Here is a 25,762-nt window from a genome sequence, read left to right on the forward strand (position 1 = left end):
CAATGTAATTCCTGGAGGTTGCTAAATTCCTAAAGTTAAAAAAAGAAGAAAAATTACTTTCTTTGTCTCATAGCGGGATTTGATTCCACTATTGCTCCTCACATTAGTGTGCTATTTGGCTATAAAGGGAATTGCTAAAGAATTATGCTTTAAAATCTTAATACATTCTTGCATATACGAAGACTCTTTATTAGCTTTGCCTCCTCCTCTCAAAAATAAGCAGCAAAACCTCACTAACCATCAGCAAAGATTCACTAGGATTTGCTTTTTGTTGACAGAGGTATAATTTGAACCAACAAACTTTATTCTTATGCAAAATTGTTTTGCTGAAAGAAATCTGGTTGCATTACACTCAGCCTATTAATGTGTGCGTGCGTGTGTGTGAGAGAGAGACAGAGACAGAGAGAGAGAGAGAGTTTTGCTCTTTATTTTTAAAAGACATTTGTAGAAATTCAATATTTCCACTTTTCAGCATGCCTGGTAATTTCTGATCATTTACTACTCCTTTCAAACTTTCTTTTCTATTTCTTTGTATTTTATGCCACTTCCCCAATAAATAGAAACAGGTGTTAAGTTTTCACCTCCTTCAATTCAAGGGTTACTTTTTGCAGGCCTTTCTGGGGCTTGAGCAGAATTTTTTAAGCAAAGTTTTGTGTTGTGTTTGTAAAAAAAAAAAAGGAATTGAAAGAATAAATATATACCTGGGTATACCAGCTCCAACAGTTCTAACCATCTCCCAGAAACTATGGAAATTTAAGTCTCACATATCTGGAGGATACCACATTGGGAAGGCTGATGGATCCAGAAAACATTTAAAACATTTAAACTAAATCCAGAAAACATTTAACATTTAAACATTTAAACCCTTTCCTAAATTCCTCTTCCCTGATTTCCCTATAATGATTATCAGCTGATTGCATGACTATGGCTTATTGAAAAGTTGTTATCTTGTTTTCAGCTACAGGCTATATAAGCATAGAGGAAGAGGTTGAATGGTACATTGTATGTAACAAGATGTATGTAACCAAATGTCCCATTCTTTAACTCAGTCCCAATACTAGTACCTGTACTAGTTGCACTAGTTCCTGTCTGGGCCCATTCAATAACTATTAATTGAAGAATCAGCTATTTTATACGGATAATATAAGTTTTTTCTTGGAATAAACAAACATGAGAGAGAAAGAGAGAAAGAGATTGAGAAAAGGAGAGTATTTCTAGTGAAACGAAAATCTATGGCCTTGCATGATAATAATATTGCAACTTATGTAGTGATAAAGAAGCAAGCTTTATCCAAATCCCAGAACAATCTAATTTTATGTAAAAGTGTGTGTGACTGTCCTGCAGAGAGAAACACAGACCCAGACCATAGACTTTGAAATGTTATTGTATATTAACAAGCCCAGCACAGAAGCAGCAACTCCACCAAAAAGCTATTCTTCTGACAAAATGATATACTGTACAGATGACCAACAGTTATAAAGAAATGTTCATTGAAACTGTTGTGACATCTGTTCAGGTGGTGAATTTGATTTATACGCACTTCACTGCAGAAAGTATTTCTTTTTTTTAAAGCAACCATATTCACATTGCCATGTTTACTAAAAAGCAGAGTACTCTATCCTTGCTTAAGTACCACCAAAGCAAGCTTTCATTATAATTTCTTTCTGGAAAACTTGAAGGGATGGGACTTTAACCATTGTTGGATATGAAATCTCCCCATGTGTTTCTCTTGCACCTGCCATATTCCATACTCTTCCATTCTCTCACTCTATTGGTCTCCTTTAATGTTACTTCTTCCTTATTAGCATTCTTCTTCACCCATTCCTGCAGATCAGCTGAACTTTGTATATTCCATCTTACCCTTATGGTCTCTGAGAACTCTGTTCTCTTCAGCCCGATATAATTTTGTCTGTTTCTTCATCTCTTCTCTGCTTTCTTATAACAGTGCATTTAATAGTTCAATTTGGCACTTCCAGTTCTGAGGCTAAATTGTCTCAAAATCTTTTTCAATTATTCAGTCTGCTGTAATGGGTGCAATCTGAGCAGAAGGAAGAATAATATAATGTAAGGTAAGATTCATCATGTTTAGTCATTACAATAGAACAAAAAGGCCCTTATGCAGGTGCATCTTTTACCTACCGTATTGCAATATTTATCCACTTACCAACTTATCTTGAAGAAGATGAAGTAGTCTCTGTGGTCCCAGAAAGTTCTTGCATAATTTATCTAATATACCAGCTGTTCAGAATATTTTACAGAAGTCCATTATCCATGTTTATTATTAACATTATGTTCTAATTCTCCTTGGAACTTTATTATAACTACATTACCCTACATTTTTATTATATTCGTTGCATCCTACATATTAGCATCAAACAGTCAAAGAATTGCAGATAACATTTTGTAGAAATGTTATGCAGAAAAAATATACATACCACCACTCAGAATCCAGGCATTAGCAGAGTATTTTTCAACAATATTCCTTTAATAAATTATTATTATTATTTTAATGAAACGCATTCAGAAAATTGTTTTAATGAAACAATATATGCAAGGAATAAAATGAGCTTCACTCTACCCTTTGTGATATTACAAGTTTTTCATCAAGCTTTTTGTCTTACATTTTCATCAAAAATGTAAGGAAGACGTAAAACAGAAAACAGTAAAATTACCTGGATTACTAAATGTAGGTGTCATCCTGCCTTCATTTCCTAGGGAATACCATAGATCATTTTATTAAATTTCCTAGATGGAAAATGAAAGGAAACCATTCTTATCCTTTTAAATCAGGGCTTAATTTTCAATAGAACGTTAAAGCCTGAATTATAAATGCCCAGAAAAAATATCATATATAGCCCTTTTAGCCAGTGGCATTAGCTACTGAACAGCGTGATGATAAATGAATTTAGAGATAGTTTACACTTTTTCAAATTCACAATGGAGCTATGACTAACAATCCTATTCATGGCTTTCAGTGATGTTATACACTGGATCATCTTTATCATCTTGGGACAGAATTATATTGATGTCCTACTTGTTAACATATCCTGGCAGAACAAGGAATAATTGTTTGTTTTTGCCCAGATAATATTAATCTTCTATTTTTAACATACTGTACATACCAAATTTTAATCTTCCATTTTTTTCTTACAATAATAAGACTATTGTTAATAGTGCAGTGCAAATTCATTCCAAGTAGAAACAAGCTAAAAGTTCTGTCTCTATGAAAATATGCAGAAGCATTCACGCAATGCTTCCTGAATGCTAGTTTGTTTACTGTCAAAGATGTCAGTCTACCAAAGTTTATTAGCTTCTAAAATTAAGCAGATAAGGGGAAAGAATGTAAGTATAGAGGCCACCACTAATCTATGCCATACCTATCATTTGAATATACATATTAATATTGGATTTATAAATGGATTTTTCTAATTTATAGAAAAATAAAGTAGAATAATACTTTAATATATCCAAAGCTTATTCTCCAGCTAACCATAACAAATGTTTGTAAATCTTTTCAGCAAAGGATCTAATTTGGGAAAGTGCATGAATTTATTCACTATATGTGCTGTTTGGATTTGAGGTTCAGCTGCTCAATATTGTACTGTATTAGTTTAAAAGCTGATGAAATATTACAGATCATCAGCACAAGATTTTTTAATTTTATTTTCATTTGGCATTGGGCCTGTGCATTCAACAGGCCTGGGAGCTGTAAATACAAAAGACAATCTCATTGCATTTAAACCAGTGTTAAATAAAATCTGAGGTTTACTTAGCTTGTAGGGGCTGCCAAGTAGTTTATTGTGGATAGATCCTTGCATTTCTGAAATCAGTGGCATAATCCACTGTTGTGAGTAAAGCAGGGTTGCACCTTCTGGATTTTGTGCTAAATGAGATACAAACTCCTTTCTCCATTAACTGTGTCACTCCTTGTTCTCTTATCCTTGTCATTCAGTGGGAAATCTCAAAATAAGCCCACAGATATTTGTAGGATATCAAATCTAAAAGGAAAGATGAATATGCATTTGTCATAGTGGCAAAATATATCATAGCACTCTCACAGTACTAAAAATGAAAGCTTAAGATGAATTCTATGCCCATCTACCAGGAGTAACCCCTAGTAAAGTCAATATAATTTAAAATTAAATAGTCATATAATTAAACTAACTTTAGCTCAATACGTTATAGGATGTAATGCTATATGAGAAAGACCTTGGAAGATGGGGTGAAGAGATGCTGCCTAGGGAATGGTCAGATAAGAGACAGCATAGCCAGCAAATGGATAGAGGCTCAGAAGCGGCCCTTCCTAGTTTCTTGGGCTATAAAGGAGATGGCAGGAGAACTGTACTTTCAGACTTGCAAGAATCTGTTAATGCAGCTTTACAATAAAGTAGAATTAGCTTATCTATCGTGTTTCCTGTCTGGTCTACATGGCAAGGCTGATCGGATCAGTTTCAGCTTTGGGAATAGGAGAGAATCCATTCAACACAATGGTAGAAAGTATTTAAACATACAGAAACACATATACACATACCAGTTTCAAGCTACTGTTTGATAAATGGCATGTGAGTCCAAGAAAGCTGATTCCTGATTGTTTCCTTGTCTAAGTAGATTTCCAATTGGTCTATTTTGGAGAAATCCAAGTGAACTGATTTCTGATAGGTCTGTCTTTGATCCAGACTACAGGTAGTCTTTGGGTTAATTTAGCAATTGGGACTGGGAACTCTGTCACTAAGTGGCACAGTCATAAAGTGCAATGTCATGTGACTGCATTGCAATTCCTGCAGTCCCAGTTGCCATTGTTAAACAAGCACCACGTGGGTCATTAAGCAAGGATCTCACCTGATTGCAACTTTTGACTTCTTGCCAGCTTCCCCATTGTTTTTGCTTTGGGAAGCCAGTGGGGAATGTTGGAAATCATGATACATGGTGGTGGCTTGCTGTGGTGACATAATTGCAAGCTGGGCACTGAGTCCCTGGAATGCACTGTGATGGCTGGAACTCCGAAGAGCCATTTTAAGCCCCCCTCATTCAGCACCATAGTAACTTGAACTGTGGCTGAACAAATGGTTGTAACCCAAGGACTATCTGTACTGCTAGGTGTTCTTTCTGGTGAGGCTGCTAGAGATTCTTTTTGTTGTTGATGTTAAGGACTGTTTAACCTTGGTGTGACATAAAGCTGGGATTTATGATGATTTCAAACTTTTGAAAAATCAACTTTGTTGATTTTCAAACTTTTCTCCTTCCTGTTGACTTCAACAACAAAAAGAATCTGCAGATTCTAATCTCATCAAATAGACATGCACCAATCAGAGATCAGTTTGCCAGTTTCAAATACAACAGCCAGATTAGTCCCTGTTCAGTATCTGTGAACTGCTGAGAAATACACTACAAAGCAGCTTGCTCTGCCTCTGAAGATGCCAGCCACAGCTGCCAGTGAAACATCAGGACACCAGAAAGCTAGACTATGGCCATTCAGCCTAAAACTCATTACTGCTTGATTGATGCTCCCCATGAAAGTCTACAACAGTATGTTGACTGCATTACAGTTTGGGAATCTGCCTCCTGATGGTTTGTTATAATCTGTTAGTATTGGGCCTGTTGCATTCAAGTCTTTTAAGCAGCTCCATGTTCTGAAAAATTCTCAAATTCCATAATGATGATGATGATGATGATGATGATGATGATGATGATGATAACAACAACAGTCATACATGCTCATTGCTTAAATAATGGGAAACATATTTACAATGCAATTTAGCAGTACATCAATCCAATTTGTGACTTGAGACATCAAACTATTAGTATTCCCTCTTCTCCCACCCCACCCCCCACTCTCATTTTTTGTAATTTAAGATGAAGCAGGCTGGGAAATGTGCACTCTTAGGCCTTATAAAACTGCCTCCCTGGTTTTGAATAATAGGCCTCTATTCTATAAACTACACTAATGAAGCCCTTTTCTCCCTCCAGCATCCGTTATTTCATTCACAAATTTGGGCTGGGGAATCTGCCACCCATAAGGATTAAAGTGAAGATGAAACTCTTTTGATTTCTGGGGAGAAGCTGGTTTCAGAACATCCAACCACCCAAGTTTCCAGAGATTTCCAATTGCTCTAAGGATTGGAAGAGCTGCTAAAGACAGAGAGCAATGTTTTCAAAGAGATTATGACCATTGATTGTGAACCAAATCACATTTAAGAATGTGAACCCTTAAACACCAGGTGGTATATGGAGATTTCTAATGCTGTCCCAGTTTTATCAAATTTCCATCTGACACACAGGAAATAGCTGGGTACTATTAGCTACGCTGTTTGTCTACCTACCTCAGTACTGTTACCTTGGACAGATGGTACAGCTCCAGATTTTTGAGCACCAAATTTCTGGGTAGCTGTGGGAGAAAGACACATACCTGGAACTGAAAAAAAAAAAAAAGAACCAACAAAGAAAATTTTCCACCTAATCTTATGTTACAGATTCTTAACCAGCTGACAGAGAAATAATGCCACTGCCTATTGAACGCAGACCTCTAGGGCTCTCCTATATGCATGTATACTCTCACACAGCTGCCTTTAGGGTAAGCAATGTTTTGCAAAATGCATAAAAAGCTTAAGAAACAAAGAAATTCAATGCATGAGATTAGAAAAAGAAAAGGAAACTAAAATTTGTTTATAACAACACTATTCGCTATACTTCTATCCGTGCAAACCATCCTTGCACGTTATGTTCACCATGCACATTACATCATATCATATATTGCATGTTTTCATTAAACTTCTCACCTGCCTCCTTTTGAAGATCTCATCAGCTCCACAGAACTGGAAGTTTCTCTGTCTTTCCCTTCCTATCCCCCATTCGCTCTTTCTTCATATATTTGTTTTGCAATCTGATACATATCCAAACCAGTTAAACGTATTTCTTTTGTACTGGTTACTCACTTTTGTTAATCTATTTTTTATCTCCAGTAAACATTCTACCAAGGAACATAAATACATCTACTTGTTTTAGAGGGTTTTTTTTTTTTTTACATTTATGTATAACTTGCAATCATTACTCCTTTTTTCATGTCAACCACTCTAGAAGCAGCAGATTATCTGGACTTTCAAAGTCAGAGTTCAGGCCCATGTATGGGGATTGAGACAGCATTGTTACTCTCCTGGAGGACTTTGTTGGGACCTCAGTGGGGATAGTGTGCTGTCCTGCTACTTTTACACCTTTTAGTTCTCTTAATCTTTCATCATAATCAATTTAATACATTATTTTTTGTTCATTCCTTTCCCACATGGACTTATGGACTTACGTTAAAACTACATATTTGAAACCAACATGTCTTTTTCTAAATACTCATCAGCCACCATTTTGATTCATTCTTGGGTCTCCAAGTACCCCAATACCTTTTTCTGTATTTTCTCATCTCATCCCTATTTATTTCACCCAAAGAATATTTTTCTCATTGATTGCATTCATTTAGAATATTGTACATTTTTTCTCAGAGCTCACCCTTGGTTCTTCTATTATAACACAAAGCAGAACATTTTAATACTCCAAACAATGAATTCCTACTTTTACACACATCCAACCTAAATGATATTAATACTTTCTGACATACATTTAGTCTTTCCATTTGTAATTAAGCCAAATGTTATCATTTATGTATTTATATTCTATCTTGTAGTCAAAAGTTATACAAAACAGCTTTATATAATAGTACAAACAATTATAGAGCAATTTTTTCTGAAACCACACAAAGCTTTATCATCTCCATCAGGTAGAATAAAACATAACATAAATAACTCCTAACTGAAATTCTTAAGACGGTTCAATGTATAGCATACGTGTCCTTCTTGAAATATATTCTTGAAAATATATGTGATACCCACAAGAGTAAATGAGGAATGGGTTTTAGAGAGTTTTTATTCTCTATTGCCAGAATGTTTCCTAATTATCTAGAACTACATTTGAAATGATGTTTTTCCAAGTCTAAAGGCAAGCAAGATCACTCATCACTACTTTATTCTTTTCCTCTTGAGCTGACCGATCTAAGAAGGACTCACCTGTGCCAAAACAATGTCATACAGCTTGCAAATCATATATACATGGAGAAAAAAAATGTAGAAATAAGTTCATGTTTGCATAGTGAAATAAGTGAAAAAGCTACATAATTCAATGTAGTATCACAGAATATAAAATGTGTTAAGTTTTATATTCAGATTTCTTTGCATATAAAACTTTTCCTCAGTTTGTAGGTTGCAGTTTAACTTGTACATTAATATACACACATATACACAAACATTATACAAACCTTCGTATAAGAGGCCCATGTATTTACCAACTAAATCATTCATCCTGGACTTCATGTTCTTATGAAGTTACCTCAAAACATGGTTAGAACCTGTTCTCAGAAAGAAATAAAAAGGGTTTTATAAGAATTAGTAGTTTAGCTTGTCAAGCACTTATGAAGTATTAGGGATCTATAAATTCTATGTATGTAATACATTGGATCAATTTTATATGATACATAATTATTTATTATAAATCTATATTGATAATTACTAAGAAGTAATCTTACTTTCTGTCAAATTGCCCTGTTCATACACTATTCCATTGTTTCCAGTTCTGTGGTAATTCTAGTTCCACAGAATAGAAGTCATGAAAGGCATTTTTTTTTCATTTTTGTTAGCTATTTTTTAAAATTAATCTGCAATGGGTCTATCAAGCTTGTCTAAATATTGCATGAATGGAAGGTATGTTGGAGGGGCAAAGATTGTATTACAGTTCTCCAGAGCTTCTTTAATGATTTAGAGAATCACCCAACATGTAAACAACATTTCCATACGAGGGCAACAGGGTAGGCTAGGGTTAGTTTTTGACCGGCAGCCTTAGCTTCAAATTTTAACAGGGCTCTCCAGTCATAGGGTCTTCCAGTGGGAGAGTAGAGTGGGATGAATTCTGAAGTAGCACATTTCAGGATGAGTTTAACGTCACAGTCTGCCTTATATATTATTTACATATTGGTTTGGGAGTGTCTGGGAAAGTATAGCACTGGGTGCTTCAACTTTTGTTCCACAACCATCTTATTGCACTTTCTCTGATTGTGAAGTCATTTAAGTAAAAAGCAATAGATTAAAAAATATATGTATATTGAACCCCATCAATTAGAAATATTGCCTTCTCTCTCTCTGTCTCTCTCTGTCACACACACACACACACACACACACACACACACACACTCCTTAAACATGTTTGTCTTCCTGGGAATTTTATCTAGATCTGTTAGATAAAACTATTAGATTTATTTTTATAATAAATTTGTTTTTTCTAAATTGAGACCAAATTGGGCCTCCATGTTGAATGAGACCATGGAAAAATTGGGCTGTGCTCCAGATCACCAAATCAAGATTGGAACTCAATTGTATGGTATAATTTATACACTACAGTCTGTGTGTGTGTGTTTGTGTGAATATACACACACCAGAATGGCTATGACAGGGTTAATGTGTTTCTATTGCATATGTTTCCTGTCTCAATTGTGAGATCAGTTATAACTCTCTGGCCAAAGATAATAGCTAAAATGTAACAGATGCTGGATTTTCCACAGCTGAGGTGAAGTATTTCCTTTCATCGTAACCAGTAACTGATAATGTCCCCACAGTTGGAAATGGCAAGGACATGAGCAGATTCTTAACATTAAATAAATAAACTTCTTATTGTGAATTAAGAGCAACAGATACCAGGTTCATCACTCCTTTTTGAAAAATATCGAAATTAAAGGTAAAATAAAATCCAGCTAGTGAGCTTTTAAGGCTCTTTCTAATCCAAACCTTAAGAGTCAGTTTGGATGGCAATTCAGCAACTGGGAGCAGTCCACTTAGCTCCAGAGTGATTTCGAGGCTACCAGATTGAACTCTGGAAAAAGTCAAAGGTAAGATTCAGAAATCCACAGCTTCATGCCTCTCATGTCATTTGAAATGAACAAAATGCTAGTTTAAACTTTTAACATAATATTCAGCCCTTCAGGGGGATGAAGCCCACCAAATTTCAGATAAGTGAGGCTGGGTTTTTTGGGGTGGTGGGGAACAGATTTGTGAGATTCCTTTAAATATTATTTTAGGCTGATCCTCATGACAAATTCCAGTGATAGTTTCCCTTGTGATAGGATTGGGGTTTGGTGGGTTTTGTGCAAAGGGAATGTTTACAACTGAGAGATCAAATGACAATTGTAAATTGGCATATTATTTTATAGGACTGAAAGGGCAAGGTGTGCCATGCACATTGCCCCTGTTGAAACACCTCCCACAAAGAGTTTTTTTTCCAGGTATCCTGTGTCAGCTCCAGAGATCAGCCAGATGCACTCTGAAAGGATATTACTGTTTTAAGGTATTCCTAGTAATTGCCAGAAACATGTATGAGCATCCTCTGAATAAATGTTTGCATTTCAAATCTGAAACTATACACAGCCCAGTTTTATCACCAATTTCTACAAAAACAATAGCTATCACAGAATTGCCCCCTGGTTGAAAACCTAGTTTGTTACAGGAGGAGAGAGACAGGTTTTTTTTGCTGGGCACCATCAAAGCTGAGTTTTGAGAGAGGATTATAAGGAATTTGGTCTGATATAGGTAGCCAATTTATTCACATAAGTCCCCAGATCCTTGGCCAGTTATATGGAAAAGAGTTATACCAAGGTCACTTCTAAAATGTCTGAATTAGTTCTTCCTTCTGCAACTTTCAAATATAATAAATCAATTTTGACATTCATGTGGGAAGTTGTTTAAGGTGGAAGCTATATGGAAGAATAGGATTTCTCTCTCTCAAACTCAGGATTTCTCTCTTTTTCTCAAACTAACATGTGTTAAAGTTATTATTTCATAAAATATATGTTTATTGTGCAGTTATCTCAGCCTGCAGGCTTATAATTCTCCAGTATGTATAAAACAGTACATAACTATAATCCACAGAGACTGCAGGTTTATTTAAATCCCCTGACTGTAAGGAAAATACCTAAACAGCAGAATGTAAATAGAAGGTTGTGCTCTATGTAATGACTTCAAACTATTTCTACAGCAAACAACAGCACTTTTGTCTAATGTCCAATTATGTATGTTATCTCTACTGAAATTCGAGCAGAGTTATTTACATGGAATTCTCCAACTTTCTATAGCTGCAAACATACTTTTTGAATAAATCATGCAACTATATAAAGATGTTTTAATCACCAGATGTATTTTGGTTTCTCAGTAGTACAGATGATGTACTAAGGCACATCTGGTAAGTAACCTGTCCAGAGAAGAGCAATTTTCCCCCTGTAACACACATATGAGCAGAAGATTTTGTACAGTCTCAAAAGTCCATTCTCGTTTTTCAAAACCCAACCCTCACCTGTGGCTGATGAACCTATTTGTCTGGAAATCACATCATCATATTTTCTGCTCCCATAAGCAAGTATGTCTGCTCTTCCAGTAACCAGCATATTCTTCAAACTGTTTCCCTCTCCTGCTTTCTAATCTTTTGTTAGTCTGCTAAACCAACATTCCGTCAAGGAAATAAAACAGATGTCAAGCTTCTGAATCTCAAGAAGTGTCAGAAAACTTTGTGTTATAATTTTGTTTCATTCATTGCTGAAGATGATACCAATAGAAGTGTAAGAAAAACAGCTATCAATCACAGCTTTAATCTTTTCTACACAAATCATTAACATTTTTTTCTATCTTTGCTAACAGAAAAGTTTCGTTAGAAAAATGCATTTTGGACTATTCTTTGCAATAGCACAGGATTTAGTAAGATGGCTCAGAATTGCTTTGCATATTGCATTTTCCTTAGAGTATTAGCATTCTGGATTTTCTTTGTAAAATACCACAGAATTTGGAGTCAAAATGAGATGTGTGTACTCTATGCTCCTTCAAAGCCTTGTAAGGTATGAGTTTCATGCATAACTTTGGTATGTGATTGACACTGAAGTCCTAAATATAGTCTTGAGACACTGAAGCCACTATATCCACCAAACATATTTTTCCTTCCTTTCTTATCAGTGTTTCTTTGTTAACCCATTAGCTTCCATTTATTTGATAATGACTGTGGCAGGATCAAGAAAGTCTTAGCAGTATAGAGCAAAATATCACTTGTTACTTTTCCACAGCTCCTAGAAGAGGACCTTTGCTAGAAAGTGGGTAAATGTGGGCAAGAAGGGAGTAGGCAAGAGTTCATATTGAGAACAGGCTAAAATACTTTTCTCTGAGGTCAACAGCTATTAAGGCCCTGGCAGCATCTTAGTACATGTAGATTTCATGTAGCATCATTTAGTAGTACCATTTCATATGTAAGCCAATTATTACATTATTATAACAATATATGGCATTAGACATTTTCTCCTTGCCTATTTGCCTTTAAAAATTAAAAAACAAAAAAACCTAAGCAGAAAGATGCACACTGAATAGAATAACACTAAGCATGAAAGTCATAGAACTGCTGGACTTAAGGCAGTGTTCCATCTCCTGAAAAGGTTTCTGCATCCGAAACAACTAAATTATATGTTAATAAATGTGGTTCAGAATCTTAGCTGGGATACATCAGGATTTCTTTGTTGACATTAGCATTAAAGATGCAAATTTCCAGCAGCTGAGATGCTAGTCTTAAGCTTTTTTTTTTCCTAGGAGGACTCATCAAGATAACTCCCAAGAGTTCTTAAAATTGCTAAAACAGCTGTGTGTTTACCTTAGGAAACAAAGGGGAAATCATTGATATTCATGTAATAACATTCTTACAGAAATGTAACAGGATAGTGTGAAGGTGTTTACATGGAGGGAGAAAGACTTTGCTTTTTTGACATATTGTGCTATATTGTATTTTTAGAGCAGCAGAAGGTAATATAGAATTGGATTAAGTAATATCTGTGTGTTCTGGGGACTTTTGCCTAGAAGTTATCAAAGTGTAAGTTTGTTTTCTTGTTGCTAAAATATATTTAATTTCTCTTTGAGAAAGGTATGTCTACCCACTACCTGCAGGTCAAGCTGAACAGATGCTGACCTAGTTTATTCTACAACATATCTTGGGTTCTTAGTATCACTGTTATTCAGAGAGCTGATTCATCACATTACAGACTTCAGAAGTATAAAAGCAAAGGATATTCTGATACTTCCAGCTTCATCACCGATCTAAGATTTATGGTGAAGAGGCATGTTGGTAGTCAACATTGCTAAGTCTTTTCCATATAAACACCTTGAGGTCTATCATAAAAGAAATATGGATATGAGCTTATCCCATTACTAAACATACTAATAGCCAATACCATTATCCATGTGACAGACTTTATGGACTTTCAAGACCTGCTGCCATGCTCCAGTGATTCACCTGCAGAGTAACAACTGAAACATCTGCAGAGATGCTGGAAATTTTTTAATAAAGATTTATATAATACCTTGTTTAGCACTTCTTATCTTTTCAATGTATTTGAAATACATTACAATCTGATGGTAAAATATAATCACCACATACATGAATACAGAAGAGTCAAATAAAGAATTTATAATATATGTAATTTTTAGATGCATGTAATATTATGTAATTTAAACTTTATCAGACAGTAGCCCACAAAAATATATGGAAATAATAGTTATTAAAGTTGTATGCCCCCCAACTCCCAATGCCACTGGTGTAACGTGAACGAACAACTATGGGTAATAAATGAGTAGAATTTTCAGGATGAGAGTTATTAATCTATATAGTTAAACACAGTGAAAATTCTACTTATATTTACCACATCCATGTTGTAACCAACAGTCTTTCTCATTATTATATATTTAATGCTATTAAATGCTGGAATTTAATAAATAAAATCAATCTGTTCTTCTAGCAAGTTCATGCTCTAATTTAAATCTGAACCAAAAAGGTAGAGACTAATGTTTGCATGGAGACTTGTACTGTACAATGAACAGCTGTGATGAATCTGAAATGGCAGTGGTTTCCAGCTGTAATAAAAAGCCTTCTAACATGGCGGCAAATCAACAGAACTCATTTTGCTATTGTTTGCAGACCAGCAAAATGGAAGTAAGACCTCACCAATCAAGGTGACATATTTAGAAAGAGCAACAAAGGCAAATTACTCAAAAAACAACTTTACATTGGCATGGAAATTACAGAGGAAGAAATTGGATTTTTTCTGGTTTGTCCTGCATGGAAAAAATGAAGTAGCCAATTCTTGCTTGCCTCTACTTAGAACAGAATTAACTTCCCTTGACTTCAGTGGAGCTTTTAGGATTACAGTGGTTGTTTTCTAAAGCACCTTATTTTATTTTTTAAATAATTGTCACAGCCTGCATGTTTCCGTTTGTTCTCTAACTTACAAGAACTAGATATATTTTCCTTCATCTTTTTCAGGAATCTTCTTACACAATCCACAGAAAACAGAAAACAGACCATAAAATGTCATTCTACTTTCTCACACACACACACACACACACACACACACACACACACCATCTATATTCTTTCCAATTTAAAAGAAAAATTGTAAAAAACTGCCATTGGAAAATGATAAATTGCCTCTGCCCAGGGCCTTTTTGACAGGCCAAAGGCAGAATTTTTATTTTATCTGTCCCTCACCATTTCTTCTCATATCTCAGTGTAATATTTTTTATCCACTGTTTTTTTCCCCCCATTGAAGCCAATAGCTCAGTAAATGAGAGTATGTAGGACAGCCAAAATATTTAAATAAAGTTATTGCACAAATGAAAAATGTCAGTCTAACTGATTATTTAACTTATAACACCATACTTTTAGGGCTGCCATCCCACATGTGAGGCCTGTATTTCCCTCCCTCATAAAAGGCCCGCCCTCTCCACCATGCCTTCAGCGGTGCAGAGATGTATAATAACGGCTTTCCAGGAATAACAGGTTTTGCAGCAAGCACTTATCAGCTTGCCCTGGCAAGTAGCCTAGTTAGTGACTTGATCTATGGCATGAGACTGTTGGCTTTCTGAGATTCCTAATTGAACACAGTCTTGTGGCTGGACACTTTTCATCCAATGTGTTGGCCACCTGTGCATGTGGTAGGAGAAATTCAAGGCATGCAGAAATTCTTCCCCCAAACCAAAATTGTTTGTCAGACCCCATGCATGTCTGGGGAGAAAATGAGTTTGACGGCATACAGCTAGATTCCATGGTATTCTTTCAGCAGAACATCACAGGGAAATAATACCACAAGAATACATACATAATGTACGAAACATGAAAAGGAGAAGGAAGAATAAACATGTCTTAAAATGCAGTTAATCAAGCCATCCAGTTACTAAAACCAATAATTATTTTGGATTCTGTAAAGTCTTCTTCAAAGAAAAAAAAAGGGAGGGGGATGAAAACCTTACTGTATTTTGAGTATATAGAACTGTCAAACATGAGAAAGTTGAAAGAGCTCATGGTGGCATAAGAGAGGTTACACTGTTGGTGTTTTTTTCAAGATAATCCATAAGTTTGCAAAGTAGATTAAGCTAAGAGATAGAGATTTTATGATGATCACCCAGTAAGTTTCATGGCACATAGCTCAGTATGAATATGAACTCCGTTCTTCCCAGTTAAAGTCCAATGCAGAGTTTTATTTCTGAAAAGCTAATTTCAAAGCAGAACTGAATTCCAGCTAAGAGCTGAGACTGATTGCAGTAGTTTTGCAGTAGTTTCCACTGATAATAAATCATACAGTAGCTAATCATAAAGCCTATAAAAGTTCATAATGGTAGTTTTGAATATAATAAAGCAAAGATACGCCTGTCTCCATGCTGTTAGTTTTTGCATCCTCATAAGTACTAAAAATCATTAGAGATTGAAGCAATTAGCTTCTTAACCTATTCTAGAGATATTAATATAGTGAAATAATTGTAGGGATACCAATCTTGATTTGTTAGAAATTGCCATTTGAAAAAAAAAATAGTAAGATAACTAGCAAGGGAATTAAAGTTCCTATTGTCTTCTTTAAAAATCCAAAAACCAATTTTGAAGGTCCATTGCAAAATTTGAATTTAGAATTTCACTTCTATTCCCTAGTATATTTCTTTCCTGGTAGCCATTACACATTTTTTAAGAGCATACACGGTGAGTGCTGTAATCCCATAGTTAATTATATGTACACACACAACACACACATGGTTTCTTAAATATAGGCTTCCATGTCTGGCACTGGAACAACCATAAGCTGCATCTTTTTCTAGAGCTTAGATCAAAGAAATGTGCTAATCTTGAATTAATTTCAAATCAGTTGCTTTTCTGGAAAAAAGAAAAAAAGGTGGATGCTCTCCATCTTCCCATAATACCATTTATCTCATTCCTTGCTCCAAACTTGCTTTTTCTTTTTTAAAACTTGGCCTTATAAGTTTCTGAGGCCTTTTAAAGGTAGGCTGCTCTCTGCTTGAAGCCACCAACTCTTGGACCACAAAGCCTCCTTCCAGCTATTTTTTTCTCTCTCTTTGGAATCTTGTTTCTCCACTCAGCTTTGAGCTTCAGTTCCCTCAAGGTTCATACAAGCCAACACAAATTATCCAGCCACCCACTCACCCAGTCAATAAATTAATCTTTGTATGCTGGCAGGACACCACCCTGTGTCTGTTATACAATGATCACATTTTAGCCCTACTAATTGTCTTAAAGAAGGCTAGAAGGCTTCCCATTTCCTGCCATCTTATTTATTTTTTTCTCTCCAAAAGAAAATTGGAGAGATTAGTTAATGGGTCATTTGTGAGGGACAGAGTTACAGCCACTAATTTCTCAACTGTCCTTTACTATCTGTCCTATTGTTTACTGACTGTAACTCTGCAATTGTCCACTAACTTTCTTGTTAAAAATATTGGCTAGAGATTTCTCATTTCTAACCCATATCTGCTGAACTTTCTAGTCACTTTAGTCAGTTTAAAGATTCTGTTCCACAACAACTGTAACCAAGGCAGTTACAACTATCTTGGACCCAATGTTGCATAAAGCGTAACAAAACTAGGCCACTGGCCTAGTCAGCTGCATTATAATCTAAGAGATGATTCTTAAAACATAAGCATTTCAATTAGCAAATAAAAATAAAAGCATTTCTCCATAGAGTGCTCTGGATTTTTATGAAAACACCTTGAGGCTATATGACATCTAGGTGCTGCAGATGTGTGCATGATGTGCTACACTTATCCAGAATGAAAACAACCCTGAATTTAAGACAATCCTCCCAGAAGGAAGCTTTGACAGAAAAATCTCCTCTGGTTCCACGACGGTCTTCTCAGTGAATCTGAAATTATCTTTCCATTTTGAGGATAAATAAGAAAAACACAACACCAGGCTTGCTTTCAAGCATGCTACTATCTGGGCTGCAAAAATCCAGACAACCACTAGGCGACAGCGAAGAAATACAGAAACCTCTATTTGCTGCCATCTACTGAAGATCTGGATTTTTGCAGCAGAGATCCATTGAGCCCTATTTCAAGTAAATACATAGTAAAAAGCAATATAACTTCTAAGAGATAAAAATGTACAGTTCCCAAAGTCTTCAGCCAATATAAGCTATGGAAACCTCTGTCGTGAATATATATATATATATATATATATATATATATATATGTATGTATGTATGTGTGTGTGTGTGTGTGTGTGTGTGTGCACGCACACACACACACAGACAAGCATAAGGAAAACCGATCTCTTTTATCATCTTTTTAATTTGCCTTTTTTGGCAATGAGTATAAGACCACTAGATTTTGGAAGGTCTGATCCACATTTGAATATATCAGATTTTGTCAGACTCAAGGACTTTATTGTTGTAGTATAGGTCACTGGACTTGTGAAAAGGCAAGTCATAATAAGCTTACTACGCCATGATTGTGTGTAGCGATGATTCCCTACAATTATTCTGACTATATAATGGACAGTTTTTTATGGATAAACTAAAAAATAAATTTCTGGTCTCTGATTATTCTGGAACGTGGTGCCCTCTTACTATTAGATTGAAATTCTGTTCTCCATAATAAGCCCACTGAACTAAAATTTCTAACTGGATACAGAGATGAAGCTTGGAGATACAGAAATCTGTAATGCTGAAACTTCTAATCCTTAAAGTTTATAAATATTATCAAAACTATTTACCCAAACAGTCATGAAGAAGTATTTATTTTTCATTAATTTTCTGTTTAAAATATGCCAATCACCCTCTAAAGAAATGCTAACAATGCTAGCTGACAAAACATTAACAACTAGGAGCAAAAGGTTGAAGTAAATAAATCCACACAGACATAAAAAAAGAAAAACTATTCTGAACATTAATATAAACAGACAACCTGACTAATAAACATAACTGATGAACACATTCCAAGGAACTGGATGATTTCCATAAATCTATAAAATTCATAATGAAGTTTAAAATGGCAGCAAAGGGTTGATTATAAATAATATAATAATATAAATGATACAAAGATTGATAAAGGTTTTCTCCAATAAGGATTGTCCCTTGTATGAATTAGTAAGGGCATACGGTCCTTTCCCTTGTGCAGTCTGCATGTGGATGGATTTAGGGGATGGTGACCAAACCCTACCTTAAGTAAGTAAGCAAATTAACCTCTTTAGAGGCACATGATCTGGTTGGTTATTATTAAAGTTCAAATGGTACCAATGATAGGCTTAAGGATTCTTTTGGTTTTACACAACCAATTCTGTGCGGTATAATAGAAAAGAAGTTGATGATGGCTTTTCCCCCCAAGAAACTAAAACCACACTAATGAAACAGTGATGAACTATGCAATGCAACGTGGCTGTGCAGACCCTAGCCTTTCATGCTTGCACAGAAATGTCAGATGCAAGTACTGAAGTCAAGTAGGTGTCATGGTGCATGTTTTGTCGTTTTCTCCCTTTGTTTGGTCCTGCAGAAGCCTATGAATTTTAACGAGTTAAAAAACAGGGGGCTGCCAGATTTTTGTACTTAACTTAATTACATAGACACCAAAAGGTATGCGAGTATCCTGTATTTCATTGTTTAATCAATGTAGGCCAGAATAGCCTCCCAGAGCTTAGTGTCCTCCAAGTACTTTGGAAGGCTAGGCCAAGTTAGAAAAAGCTGGGCTGAAAGCTGTTTGTTTAATTTTTCTTTGAAGTGGATTCTGAGATAGCTCCTCAAATCCAGCACGGACTTCAGCACCAGTTCTTATAATTTTGCACTTTTTCCTGCTATTAGTATGCATCTAATCTTCTTAATTTTACATCCAATTAATAGCTTCTTCTCTTCTCTTCTCTTCTCTTCTCTTCTCTTCTCTTCTCTTCTCTTCTCTTCTCTTCTCTTCTCTTCTCTTCTTTCCCTCTCTCCCTCCCTCCCTCCCTCCCTCCCTCCCTCCTTTCTTTCTTTCTTTCTTTCTTTCTTTCTTTCTTTCTTTCTTTCTTTCTTTCTTTCTTTCTTTCGCTTCCCTATGGCAGTGTTTGACTGTGATTATCCTTTTTATTTTGGCAAAATGATGTGAACATTCTCTAATTAAAACATATGTGTTATAGGCAGGGGAAATACAGACAGACAGAACATTTACTTTGTGCTTATGCTCATCATCAGCCACTCAGAGAAATACGAGGTTAATTTCCATTTTACTGAAGATGTATAGGTTAGTCAAAGTAACTAGGAATAATGAATCCTTAGTAGTTAGTTTCAGAGCTTAAACAAACCAGCAGTTTTTTCTAAACAGTGGTTGAAAGAGAATAATTTGAATGGGTAGGGGGTGAAGAATAGATTTGGAAAGTGGTAATTTTAATTAACTGGGAATAACTTAAATCCATAGATAATTCATTAAACTCAATTATCTGAAGCTTCATAACAGATGGTTTAGTTCTATGTGCTGAGTGATGCTAAAAGATTTTTCCAATGTCCCAAAGCTACAACCTACGTGAAACTTTTTTTAATGTAAATAATATCCTAGTAACAAAGAAGGAAAATAACTCCAAGGACTGTGTGTAAGAAGTTTGATCTGTCGTGACAGCAATGGCATTTCACATTTGACATGCTGCAGAAATCTTTGAAAAGATTAACAGGCCGAGGGTTAGCAGACTTACCCGCAACCTCAGAGCCAATGTACCTGGATAGTTTCATGAAGTCTGTTGTGGTGGAAACACTGAGCATCACACTGACCACATAATTGTGGCATGCAATCCTAAGAATGTATGCAGCCAACTGTAAATGAAACCAAAAGAAATATATGTTGCAATACTTTACACCATTTAAATATCCACTTCTTGCCAAGTTGTGAGCAAGGCAGGCATTGTCACTGCTTGGGGGAGGGGTTGTGGTGTCGCTCTCTTTAGTTCAACAATCAAGAAATGCAAGAAAAGATGCTAGTCCATTAGCCCTTAAATGAAATTCAACAATGTGAGTTTGTGTGAGCTCCTTTCAATATTTTCTTTTGCTTTACAAAGAAAGATTGAGTCCCCCCCCCCCCCATTATTGCATCTAATCTACACTACTGATGTAGTGTAGGCTATGTATGATAAAATGAATTCTGCTAAGGGGAAGTGTTATATTTGATGTTTCCCTGCCTTTTTCTTGTCAGTCACGCAGAGAGAACCATGACTGGAGATACTACTCAGTTGTGGGCTGTTTTCCAGGCTAATTGAAAAGTTTTAGGTCTAATTTTTAAATCTCTATATCTTGCACTATAGGTTATATGCTGATGATACTCAATTATACATCTCCATCCCAGGTGAGGTAAGTGATGCCATGACTGCCCTCTCACGGTGCCTGGAGGCTGTAAGGGTCTGGATGGGGAACAACAAGCTTCAGCTGAACCCTGGTAAGACAGAGTGGCTGTGGGTTAATGGCTCCTCTGTATCTGGGACTTTGTCATCTTTGGTGCTGGATGGGGTAGCACTGCCCCAGACAGACCCAGTGTGTAATCTGGGAGTCCTCCTGGACTTATGGCTCCTGCTCAAAGAGCAGGTGGCAGCCAGGGCCAGGAGGGCCTTTGCACAACTTTGGGTTGTGCACCAGTTACACCCTTTCCTGGATCAGGATGCCCTTCAAATGGTCACTCATGCCCTTGTTATCTCCCAGCTAGACTATTGCAATGCGCTCTACCTGGGGCTACCCTTGAAGAGTATCCAGAAGCTTCAGCTGGTCCAGAATGCAGCCATGTGAGCTATTTTTGGGGCTTGAAGAAGGACCCACATAATACCATTGCTCCATGAGCTGCATTAGGTACATGGTATGGGACCAGGTTACCTGAGGGATCACCTGTTCCTCATGACTTCAACCCATCCTTCCCAATCACACAGAGAGGGCATGCTCCAGACCCCCTCAGCAAAAGAGCTCCGACTAGCGGGGTCCAGAAGGTAGGCCTTCTCTGCTGTAGACCCTTCCCTCTGGAATATCTTGCCCCTGGAGGTGAGATTGGCCCCCTCACTCCTGGCCTTTTGGAGGGATCTGAAGACCTGGCTCTGCCATCTGGCCTGGGGCAAGGAGGGAAGTCATCAAGTGTGGGGTTGGCTAGCCCCTTAGAGGCCGGGTGTTGCTGCCTTGAACCATCAGCCTCCTGGACTTTTTCCTTTATTTTTTGCAATTGTGTATATAGGCTTTTAATTGTATATTTGTTTATTGTTTTTAATGAATTGTGAGCCACTCAGAGTCCCCCACTGGGGGAGATGGGCAGGGACAAATTTAATAAATAAATAAATAAATAAATAAATAAATGAATAAATAAATAAGCAGCTACCTTTTCCCATATGAACCTTACTGCACTTTGAGATCCACATTTAAGGCTAAATTCTCTCAAGATAGCTGCTCCTGAAGAGTAGAATAAAAGATCTACACCTAGAATTGAGGAAAGACATCCAGGGGTCCAGAGATCATGCTGTTCCTGCAAAGCCTTCAGGTGCCAAATATTTTAGCTGTGGTTCTAAATAACTCCACACAAGTTCTCTGGGATCTTGGCTAGATGTTAGAATCTAGCACCTGGCAAATTATTTGCTATAGGAAATTATTTTAATCTTTCTTTTAAACAGACAAATACTGAAAAGTCAGGTCAGCTCAAGTCTCTGTTCAATCAAGCCTGAAATAAATCGTTTCTTCACTTCTGTCAGCAACAGAATGGGGTTTATGAAAGTAATATCTGAACAGAGGTGCCTCTTGACATACTTACCTAGTTGTGAAAATGACACTATGCCAGTTGGTCCCAGGCACCATTTTGGTTACCCTACATATATATATATGTAGGGAATCAGTCATATATACATATTTATATATATATATGTAGGGAAGCAGTCACTGCAGAGTCGGTAACGATATATATATATATTTATCTGTGCTCAGTCGTTACCGACTCTGCAGTAACTGCTTGGACGAGTCCTTTGCAGTTTTCAAGACAAGGTGTTTCGGAAGTGGTTTGCCAGTGCCTCCTTCCAAGAGCAGAGCCCAGCTGGCGAGCGCAGGAGGCGAGGTTTCCGTTGCTTTGCGCCCTTTTCGGGCGTGTGCGGTTTTTCGCGCTTACTGGCAACTGCTCCCGACTCCTTTTTGCAAGGCACCGCCAGCATTTTTCCTCCCACCGGAGTGAGAGTACCCATTTTATCTACTTCACGTGGGTTTGCAGGAACCGGGGAGGAAACAGGAGCTCACCCTGCTAACGTGAAGGCTGGACTCGAACTGCTGAAGCGTCAACCATTTCTGGCCAGCAACTTTCAGCGTCATTAAGCTGCTGCACCACTGCATCCCTATATCTATCTATCTATCTATCTATCTATCTATCTATCTATCTATCTATCTATCTATCCATCCATCCATCCACACACACACACACACACACACACATGCACACACACACACACATATACGCCTTTAAGTCAGGATTTACTTCTGGTGACTGCCTGGACTAAGTCCCTGCAGCTTTCCTAGCAAGATTTTCGGAAGTGGTTTGCCACTGCCTGCTTCCTAGGGCTGAGAGAGAATGACTGGCCCAAGGTCACCCAGTTGGTTTTGTGCCTAAGGTGGGACTACAACTCATGGTCTCCCAGTTTCTAGCCTGGTGCCTTAACCACCACTTCAAACTGGCTCTCTTCCCTACAAAGCCACCCACAAATTTTCTTTAACATTATATTCCATTGAGGATAAAGCAAAATAGTGACCAACCACACCAAAATCATTGCAAAAATGTAAAATGCCCAAGAAAATGTATTTATGGTTGATCATGATAGTTGCTAGGGCCTCTGCAGTTGTCCAAATACAACATTAATCAAAGGTCTGGTTCTTGTTTCTTGCCTGTCTCCTCTACTAGAATGAGAAGAGAAGCTGGATGTGGCAAAATCCCTGTTAAGTTCATTTGTAATTACTGTATGATTCATTGCTGTATGATTCACTGGTTCATTTGAATCAAACAAATAATTAGAAAACTGTAAGAGAAATAATGAAGCTTCTTTCCACTTCTAGCACACAGTGCAAATTGCACTGAGGAATTATCAGTTATTATGCAATGGATTGAAAGTATGTACAGTAACTAATTGCAACCAGCGTATCAACTACTAGAAGAGAACCCTGGGCACAGAGAGAACTGCTCCTGTCTGTGCTCCTGCCCTCTGAAGATGCCGGTCACAGGTGCTGGCGAAACATTAGGAAACAAAACTTCCAGAACACGGCCACACAGCCCGGAAGACCCACACCAGCCATCGTATGCCAGCCATGAAAGCCTTCGACAATACTAGAAGAGAAGTTATGTTAGTGTGTTACACTGAAAACTATAGAATCTTAACAGGACTTTAAAAGCTAACACATTTATTATAGTGGACTAGATTCCATATTATCCAATGGAGTATATTCCAGGTCATAAAAGCTTGTGCTACAATAATGTATCACCCTTATTATTTCAAGCAAATTATAGTTTTCCTCAAAAAGATGGCCTATAGGTAGAAATTATCCAGCTTATACAACCAAAAGGAAAAAGCACATGCTAATGTTGATATATTCTCATGTAAATACTTTTTTTCTAAATGAAGTATTATGAATCAGAAATACTTAACTGTAATAAATTGGAATCAGAACAATATAGCAATTATGAAGGAGGGAATATTTGCATAAACACACAGAACTGTCTGCCTGCTATGTTTCAATGTGGGTCACCTGGAGGTGGCCGGCTGCCAAGAAAGTGCTTAGAAATCCCCTGTGAAGACAGAGGTGAACTTTCTCCAGTTCTGCAGAACCTTTCAACCTCTGAGGTTAAGCATATGATTGCAGCTGCAGCCAAGCAAAGTCTGCAGAAGTGGGAGTTGCACATACGTTGGGTGAGATTTTGATTTCATTTCAATGTGCTTTGTCAAACCCTTAATATTGCTGTCTATCAAAGGTGTGGGATGGGAAAAAAGACCTTTTAAATCATATCATGTTTAAACTGAAAAAAAGAACCAGAACATAATCTAGTTGAAACTCCTATGCTGAAGAAGAATTAACTCACATTATTTTGATAAAGAGTATGTCACAAGTAGGTAGGGCAGAGGGAAGTGCACCAAGCCAAATGTGCACTTTCAAATGCTCAGGGCCCAAGGTATAAACAAGACACAGACATCAATCCTTTCCACCCTTTTCACGAAAGAACAATTTGCTTAGTTCATTAGATGACAACTTGCTTTGCTTGTTTCTTCTTCTTCCATAGTCTTACCAAAAGTAAGGGCAGAGGGGCTGGGATATTTAAGGGACCTCCTTTCTTTAATGATTTCTACTCATCCCATCAGATCTGGTAGGAGGTCATGTTCCGGGTCCCATCATTTAAAGAGTGTCATTTGGCAGGATGAGTGAAGTGTGCTTTCTCTGTTGTAGCACTTGCCCCATGGAACACCATTCCATCCGAGATTAGATTGGTCTTGACTCCACTGGCCTTTCATAAACTCTTAAGACCTGGCTTTTATCCCAGATATGGGGGTCAGGAGGTAGTTGAGCTCATTAGTTGTTTGGATTTGTTGTTTATGGGTTTATCCTCAGATGCTATTCTTTGCTATTTGCTTGGTACATTTTTATGTGTTTATTATTTTTTGATATGAATTATATGGATGTTTTTAGGGTGTTAGCCATCCAGAGTTGCCTGGTGAGATGGGTGGCCATATAAAATAAATAAATAAACAAAAATCCTTCAATAGTTTCTCAAGATTTTTATTAGAAATAACAGAAGCACTTTACTGAAAAAATCCATGGAAGACATCCTTCTTGAGATCTACACTTGGGGTTTAGCTGAAGTGTGAGAAGCCAGGGAGGCTGAAGAATATGGAAGAGTTGATTGTACAAAGAAAGGCAGAACAATCACTCACACCTCTTGGCAAACTCCAAATGAAATAAATGTATGGTACTCCATTCACAAGAATTTATCTGAAATTATTTTCTCCTTCAAAAGAATTTCTAAGCAAAGACGCTTTCATCGAAGAACTGGTAGAACCATTGTAAGAACAAATGCATTAAATTAAATTAAATTAAATTATTAAATTAAATTAAATTGTTGACTCCTATCTCTAGCATCTCCAAAGAGGACTACAAAAGGCTTTTGTATGAAAGCTTACAAAATCCTATCAATTTGTGAAGCTAAGCTAGACAATACCATGATCTGACTCTTAAAAAAATCCTTAAAACCAAACAGTTTTTCTTTTGAACCATTGTGAAATCAGATAATGCTATTGTATCATTTCTCTTAGCAACAAAATTTTCTAAAGTCCTTTGTCTTAGCAATAGAATCTAAGCCAGCAGAAAACACTGAAGTATCTCCTTCTGGAGTTTCAAGCGATACTTTCCCATTTTTGGTTTCTTCAGACCTTCTCT

General features: G+C 36.8%; 2 long non-coding RNA genes across 4 annotated transcripts; one reads left to right on the forward strand and one right to left on the reverse strand.

The window, feature by feature from the left end:
• LOC112541059 (uncharacterized) lies at positions 1–13,346 on the reverse strand. Of its 2 annotated transcripts, XR_003085096.2 has the most exons (5): positions 11,374–13,346; positions 8,297–8,386; positions 6,321–6,412; positions 2,673–3,998; positions 2–2,238 (listed from the first exon to the last, which is right to left on the reverse strand). It is a non-coding gene; the product is annotated as an uncharacterized LOC112541059 (long non-coding RNA). The 2 variants fall into 2 exon arrangements; XR_015794609.1 differs by having other exon boundaries at positions 1–3,998.
• On the forward strand, positions 9,652–25,495 carry LOC112541060 (uncharacterized). 2 transcript variants are annotated; one of them, XR_015794611.1, is made up of 4 exons: positions 9,652–9,916; positions 10,310–10,371; positions 20,641–20,771; positions 23,396–25,493. It is a non-coding gene; the product is annotated as an uncharacterized LOC112541060 (long non-coding RNA). The 2 variants fall into 2 exon arrangements; XR_015794610.1 differs by having other exon boundaries at positions 20,641–25,495.
• The last annotated feature ends 267 nt before the right edge of the window (positions 25,496–25,762 follow it).

This window comes from Python bivittatus, unplaced genomic scaffold (genome assembly GCF_059951505.1).
Source record: "Python bivittatus isolate LINGU-HERP-01145 unplaced genomic scaffold, Pbiv_v1 ctg000070_np1212, whole genome shotgun sequence".
Lineage (NCBI taxonomy): Eukaryota > Metazoa > Chordata > Lepidosauria > Squamata > Pythonidae > Python > Python bivittatus.